The sequence below is a fragment of the Xenopus laevis genome, chromosome 2L, assembly GCF_017654675.1.
Source record: "Xenopus laevis strain J_2021 chromosome 2L, Xenopus_laevis_v10.1, whole genome shotgun sequence".
NCBI lineage: Eukaryota > Metazoa > Chordata > Amphibia > Anura > Pipidae > Xenopus > Xenopus laevis.
Genome location: NC_054373.1, coordinates 2,001,702 through 2,008,737, shown reverse-complemented (window position 1 = coordinate 2,008,737; position 7,036 = coordinate 2,001,702).

The following is a 7,036-nucleotide window of genomic DNA, read 5'->3' as shown; positions in this document are numbered from 1 at the left end:
AGGTGGCCATAGATGCAAAGATCCGCTTGTTTGGCAACATCGCCAAACGAGCGGATCTTTCCCCGTATGGCCGAACGATCCAATTACGATGTGCCCTGGGTTCTGGCGGGATCGGTCGGGTCGAAATCAAACGGATGAAAGACGTCGGCACATGCCGCACACGATCCGAAAATCGTACAAATCCCCGATTCAAGTCAGTGTGTCTATGGCCACCTTAAGGGCGCACTTGATGGGTCCATAAAGGGATCAACCCCCATCTTTGCCTCTGGTGCTGGTCCTGCTGGAGATGTCAGTTAATTGTGGGTAACTAGCGGCCCTGCCCATGCTGGGAGGTATTAATATCCAGCATAGTCATAAAGAAATTGATTTATTCTCTCATTTTATGATACAAATATCCTTTCTTGTGCCAATGGCATTTACCTCTCCAGCACCAGCACAGACCCACTCAATGAATTCTGCACAGACTGCTTGAAAATTGCTGAGTTTTATTCATTTTATACCTGATGGATTATATCACGTCTGTTAGAATGTGCTGGCGCTATATAAATACCAGCAAATAAATATGTGCGAATGTTATTATTATTATTATTATTATTATTATTATTACTGGCCCCAAACATGAGTCAGTAAATCCTGCCATTACACATATTGGTCAGTAGGGGGCGAGGCTGCTCTGAATCCCCAGGTTACACAAGTGGCCCAGTCTGTGTTATTATTAAAGACTCGGAAGGAAATTATTATTGTATATGTATGTGTTTTATTTCTAATACTGAGAGAAACAAGATCTTTTATTATTCCTTGTCCTGCAGCTCTGACAGCACAGACTCATTCCCTTATATTCCCCTTCATAAATGTTGCGCTTGTGCTTTGTATACTTGGTGCTCATTTATAAACACTGGGCAAATTTGCACCTAGACTGTAACCTGTAGCAACCAATCAGGGACTGGCTTTTTTTTAGCCACCTGCAGGTTGAACAATCATCATCATCATCATTTATTTATATAGGGCCGACAGGTTACACAGGTTACACAGTGCTTTACCTTAGTTATAACAAACAGGGAATAAATGGTGGATAACAGACAAGGGTATAACAGATACAATAGGATTTACAAACTAAAAGGTTAGGGTACAATTGAGACATTAGGATTATATAAACACTTTGTGATTTTTGATACAGCAATGATTGATTAAGGTACATTGAATAAGCCTCTTTAAACAGGTGGGTCTTTAAGGAGAGTTTGAAAGTTTGGAAAGAAGGAGAAAGTCTGAGAGCTGGAGGCAGAGAGTTCCAGAGAAAAGCAGAAGCCTGAGAGAAGTCTTGTAGGTGAGAATGGGCTGAAGTCCAGTAGTATAGAGTGAGTAGTATAGAGTGAGTAGAGTGAGTAGTATAGAGTGAGTAGTATAGAGTGAGTAGTATAGAGTAGTGTAGAGTGAGTAGTATAGAGTGAGTAGTATAGAGTAGTGTAGAGTGAGTAGTATAGAGTGAGTAGTATAGAGTGAGTAGTATAGAGTAGAATAGAGTGAGTAGTATAAAGTGAGTAGTATAGAGTGAGTAGTATAGAGTGAGTAGTATAGAGTAGTATAGAGTGAGTAGTATAGAGTGAGTAGTATAGAGTGAGTAGTATAGAGTGAGTAGTATAAAGTAAGTAGTATAGCATGAGTAGTATAGAGTGAGTAGTATAGAGTGAGCAGTATAGAGCAAGTAGTATAAAGTGAGTAGTATAGAGTGAGTAGTATAAAGTGATTAATATAGAGCGAGAACAGCAGGGGGCCTAGAACATAGTCTTGAGGAACTCCAACAGAGAGTGGGAAAGTAGTAGAAGTAGAGTTAGAGAAGGCAGAAAGTCTGACAGCTCGAGGCAGGGAGTTCCAGAGAAAAGCAGAAGCCTGAGAAAAGTCTTGTAGATGAGAATGGGCTGAAGTCCAGTAGTATAGAGTGAGTAGTATAGAGTAGTGTAGAGTGAGTAGTATAGAGTGAGTAGTATAGAGTAGTGTAGAGTGAGTAGTATAAAGTGAGTAGTATAGAGTGAGTACTATAAAGTGAGTAGTATAGCGTGAGTAGTATAGAGTGAGTAGTATAGAGCGAGTACTATAGAGCGAGTAGTATAGAGTGAGTAGTATAGTGTGAGTAGTATAGAGTATTATAGAGTGAGTAGTATAAAGTGAGTAGTATAGAGTGAGTAGTATAAAGTGAGTAATATAGAGTGAGTAGTATAGCGTGAGTAGTATAGAGTAGTATAGAGTGAGTAGTATAAAGTGAGTAGTATAGAGTGAGTAGTATAAAGTGAGTAATATAGAGTGAGTAGTATAGCGTGAGTAGTATAGAGTAGTATAGAGTGAGTAGTATAAAGTGAGTAGTATAGAGTGAGAACAGCAGGGGGCCAAGAACAGAGCCTTGAGGAACTCCAACAGAGAGTGGGAAAGTAGTAGAAGTAGAGTTAGAGAAGGAAACTTTAAAGGAACGGTCAGACAGATAAGATGTAACGATGTGTAGGAGCAGTGAATATCGGTACAGAATGACTAGGAGGAGTGGGTGTCTCTGCAGAGAGATGTAGAAGGATTAGTAATGAATAGTGACATTTAGACTGTGCCAGGAGAAGATCATCGGTTACTTTGGTGAGAGCAGTTCCAGTTGAGGGAGGAGGAGGGAGTTGTGAGTGAGATGATGGATCAGCCGTTTGTAAACAAGACTTTCCAGTCATTTGGATGTGAATAGAAGAAGGGAGACCGGTCGATAGTTGGGAGAGAGCTGGGATCCAGGGAAGGATATTGAGGGTAGAAGTGATGAGTGATTGTATAAAGATGCGATGTACCAGTAGAGAGCGAAAGGTTAAATAGGTGAGTAAGTGCAGGAAAAGCAAATATTTGATTGGTTGCTATGGGTTACTGCCCCGGTGCAAATATGCCCAGTGTTTATAAATTAGCCCCCTGGTGTTTATCTGCAGGGCTCCCAGTGTCCTTGTTGTGACTACAAAGATGGCTGCACGTGTCTATATAAACAGTCCATGGAAGTGGGGCGCTAGGAGGTTGCACCCGGGGGGGGGGGCCATGCACATCACTAGCAGGAAAGGGTCCGACACAAGTGGAAACTGCTGGAGGTTATGAACAATGGAGTGTGAAATGTTCTGAAATGTTACGACTCTGATGTTGTCATGGAAATTGTCAGGAGAAGGAAAAGAGGGGTGATCTGATGTTCTTCTGCTTGGGAAATACATTGGAAACCATCAGAGCTGACGCTTTCTTTCTCCTGACAATTTCCTCCACTGACCAGCAGGTGGCGCTGTTACAACACAATTCATTTATATTAAAGGGATCCTGTCATCGGAAAACATGTTTTTTTCAAAATGAATCAGTTAATAGTGCTGCTCCAGCAGAATTCTGCACTGAAATCCATTTCTCAAAAGAGCAAACAGATTTTTTTATATTCAATTTTGAAATCTGACATGGGGCTAGATATATTGTCAATTTCCCAGCTGCTCCTGGTCATGTGACTTGTGCCTGCACTTTAGGAGAGAAATGCTTTCTGGCAGGCTGCTGTTTTTCCTACTCAATGTAACTGAATGTGTCTCAGTGGGACCTGGATTTTACTATTGAGTGTTGTTCTTAGATCTACCAGGCAGCTGTTATCTTGTGTTAGGGAGCTGCTATCTGGTTACCTTCCCATTGTTCTTTTATTTGGCTGCTGGTGGGGAAGGGAGGGGGGTGATATCAGTCCAACTTGCAGTACAGCAGTAAAGAGTGACTGAAGTTTATCAGAGCACAAGTCACATGACTGGGGGCAGCTGGGAAATTGACAATATGTCTAGCCCCATGTCAGATTTCAAAAATGAATATAAAAAAATCTGTTTGCTCTTTTGAGAAATGGATTTCAGTGCAGAATTCTGCTGGAGCAGCACTATTAACTGATTCATTTTGAAAAAAAATTTTTTTCCCATGACAGGATCGCTTTAACAGAACGTGGATCCGGCGCCTGAATGTTTCATCTTGTCACTTCATATTCTGCCAATTTAGTGTTTATTCCTCATTAGGGATCACTGAATCCAGGAGTCGGGATTCAGACAGAATTCAGATTCGGCCGAATCCTTCTGCCCGGCCGAACCGAATCCGAATTTGTATATGTAAATTAGGGCTGGGGAGGTGAATCATGTGACTTTTTGTTTTCCCCTTCCCACCCCTAATTTGCATATACTAATTAGAATTCAGTTCAGTATTTACAGTATTTATTTATTTATCCAATTTAGGTCCCAAAATATTGTTAAGTTTTACCTATTGTACCAAGATAAATTAAAATTGCTGATTATTTAGGGTCTCACTGGGCCCCCTGTAGCCGTTCCTGTAGCCGCAGGCGTTGGCTCGGGGGAAGACGGAGCAGATTTTGGGGCAAAATGGCATTTTCTAGTTTTCCAGTAATAAAGTCCAGTCCGTGTGTCTGTACCAGGCCGACCCATGTCTGTAGGTAAAGAGGTGAGAGACCATCGAATTCTATAGGGACGAGACTAAGTGACATTAAGTGACTTATTGAGACCCCACACGAGTCTCCCAGTCAGACCGAGGTCATGTGATTAATTGCCCTGTATCAGCAGCACAAGTGAGGGGCCCAAGGGCTGCAAGAGCTTACACTCATTATTTCATGAACAAAATCCACTGGGCCCATTACATGATGCACAGATTTATTTATACCATACGAAGACCATATCTATATTTATATATAGACCATGGGAAAGAGAACAGCCCAGGAGCAGGAAGTACAGAGAATCAGAGCTCTGTACCTGGGTAAGTACTGGGGGAGATTCACTTACCCAGGGGGAGGTTCCTGTCTGACCATGGGAAAGAGAACAGCCCAGGAGCAGGAAGTACAGAGAATCAGAGCTCTGTACCTGGGTAAGTACTGGGGAGATTGGATTCACTTACCCAGGGGGAGGTTCCTGTCTGACCATGGGAAAGAGAACAGCCCAGGAGCAGGAAGTACAGAGAATCAGAGCTCTGTACCTGGGTAAGTACTGGGGGAGATTGGATTCACTTACCCAGGGGGAGGTTCCTGTCTGACCATGGGAAAGAGAACAGCCCAGGAGCAGGAAGTACAGAGAATCAGAGCTCTGTACCTGGGTAAGTACTGGGGGAGATTGGATTCACTTACCCAGGGGGAGGTTCCTGTCTGACCATGGGAAAGAGAGCAGCCCAGGAGCAGGAAGTACAGAGAATCAGAGCTCTGTACCTGGGTAAGTACTGGGGGAGATTGGATTCACTTACCCAGGGGGAGGTTCCTGTCTGACCATGGGAAAGAGAACAGCCCAGGAGCAGGAAGTACAGAGAATCAGAGCTCTGTACCTGGGTAAGTACTGGGGGAGATTGGATTTACTTACCCAGGGGGAGGTTCCTGTCTGACCATGGGAAAGAGAACAGCCCAGGAGCAGGAAGTACAGAGAATCAGAGCTCTGTACCTGGGTAAGTACTGGGGGAGATTGGATTCACTTACCCAGGGGGAGGTTCCTGTCTGACCATGGGAAAGAGAACAGCCCAGGAGCAGGAAGTACAGAGAATCAGAGCTCTGTACCTGGGTAAGTACTGGGGGGAGATTGGATTCACTTACCCAGGGGGAGGTTCCTGTCTGACCATGGGAAAGAGAACAGCCCAGGAGCAGGAAGTACAGAGAATCAGAGCTCTGTACCTGGGTAAGTACTGGGGGAGATTGGATTCACTTACCCAGGGGGAGGTTCCTGTCTGACCATGGGAAAGAGAACAGCCCAGGAGCAGGAAGTACAGAGAATCAGAGCTCTGTACCTGGGTAAGTACTGGGGGAGATTGGATTCACTTACCCAGGGGGAGGTTCCTGTCTGACCATGGGAAAGAGAACAGCCCAGGAGCAGGAAGTACAGAGAATCAGAGCTCTGTACCTGGGTAAGTACTGGGGAGATTGGATTCACTTACCCAGGGGGAGGTTCCTGTCTGACCATGGGAAAGAGAACAGCCCAGGAGCAGGAAGTACAGAGAATCAGAGCTCTGTACCTGGGTAAGTACTGGGGGAGATTGGATTCACTTACCCAGGGGGAGGTTCCTGTCTGACCATGGGAAAGAGAACAGCCCAGGAGCAGGAAGTACAGATTATCAGAGCTCTGTACCTGGGTAAGTACTGGGGGAGATTGGATTCACTTACCCAGGGGGAGGTTCCTGTCTGACCATGGGAAAGAGAACAGCCCAGGAGCAGGAAGTACAGCAGATGAGGTCAGTACAACTGGTTCACTAGTGGGACTGATAAAATGTTTCCGGGTACTATTTTAATAACCTTCTGCATTCTGTAATTTAAAGCACTGGCTGGTCTCTATGGCAGTAGGGGCCCTAGCAACCAGTTACAAGTTGAATATCCAAACTGAGGAAGGGCCATGTGACCATGTTAAATAGGCGACTGAATGTATTTATTTTGGGAATAATCTTTTTCAATGTAGTCACGTGACTTTAAGCTTCAGCTGACCTTTAAATGGCCTAAATAATTGTGTTTTTTTAACTGGGAACTTGCTTCTGCTGAAAGGGTTAAAGGGTGAGAATTAGTGGGGGTCTAATGGGTGAGAACTGTTTGTTTAACGGCCCCTCCTAAGCTCCTTTCAATTGACTCTGAACAAACCCAGGCCTGGAGTGGAGTCTGGAGTCTCATTTATCCTATAGGGGCCCTCCTGCCAACACAAACACTCCTTGTAATCCAATACCCCCCCATCACTCAATCACATTTATTCCTCTTTTATACAGTGAAAATCCTATTCTACCGGACCTGCTGCCCAATCACATTGATACATTTGTCTCTATGATGTCAGAGCAGCATCACAATTGTGACATCACTTGTTTCATATCAGCACCAATCAAATAAGGATACGACAGTGATACCCTCCTGCTGTTAGTGAGGTGCAATGAATCCACTCCCAGTCGGCTATTTGTTTCTCCAGCTCCCAGCATCCTCTGCAGGCTGAAACTTGTAGTTCAACTAAAGCCACAGAGATATGGCTGGAGATGCTGCACATTTATATTACACAGTATATTTATATAT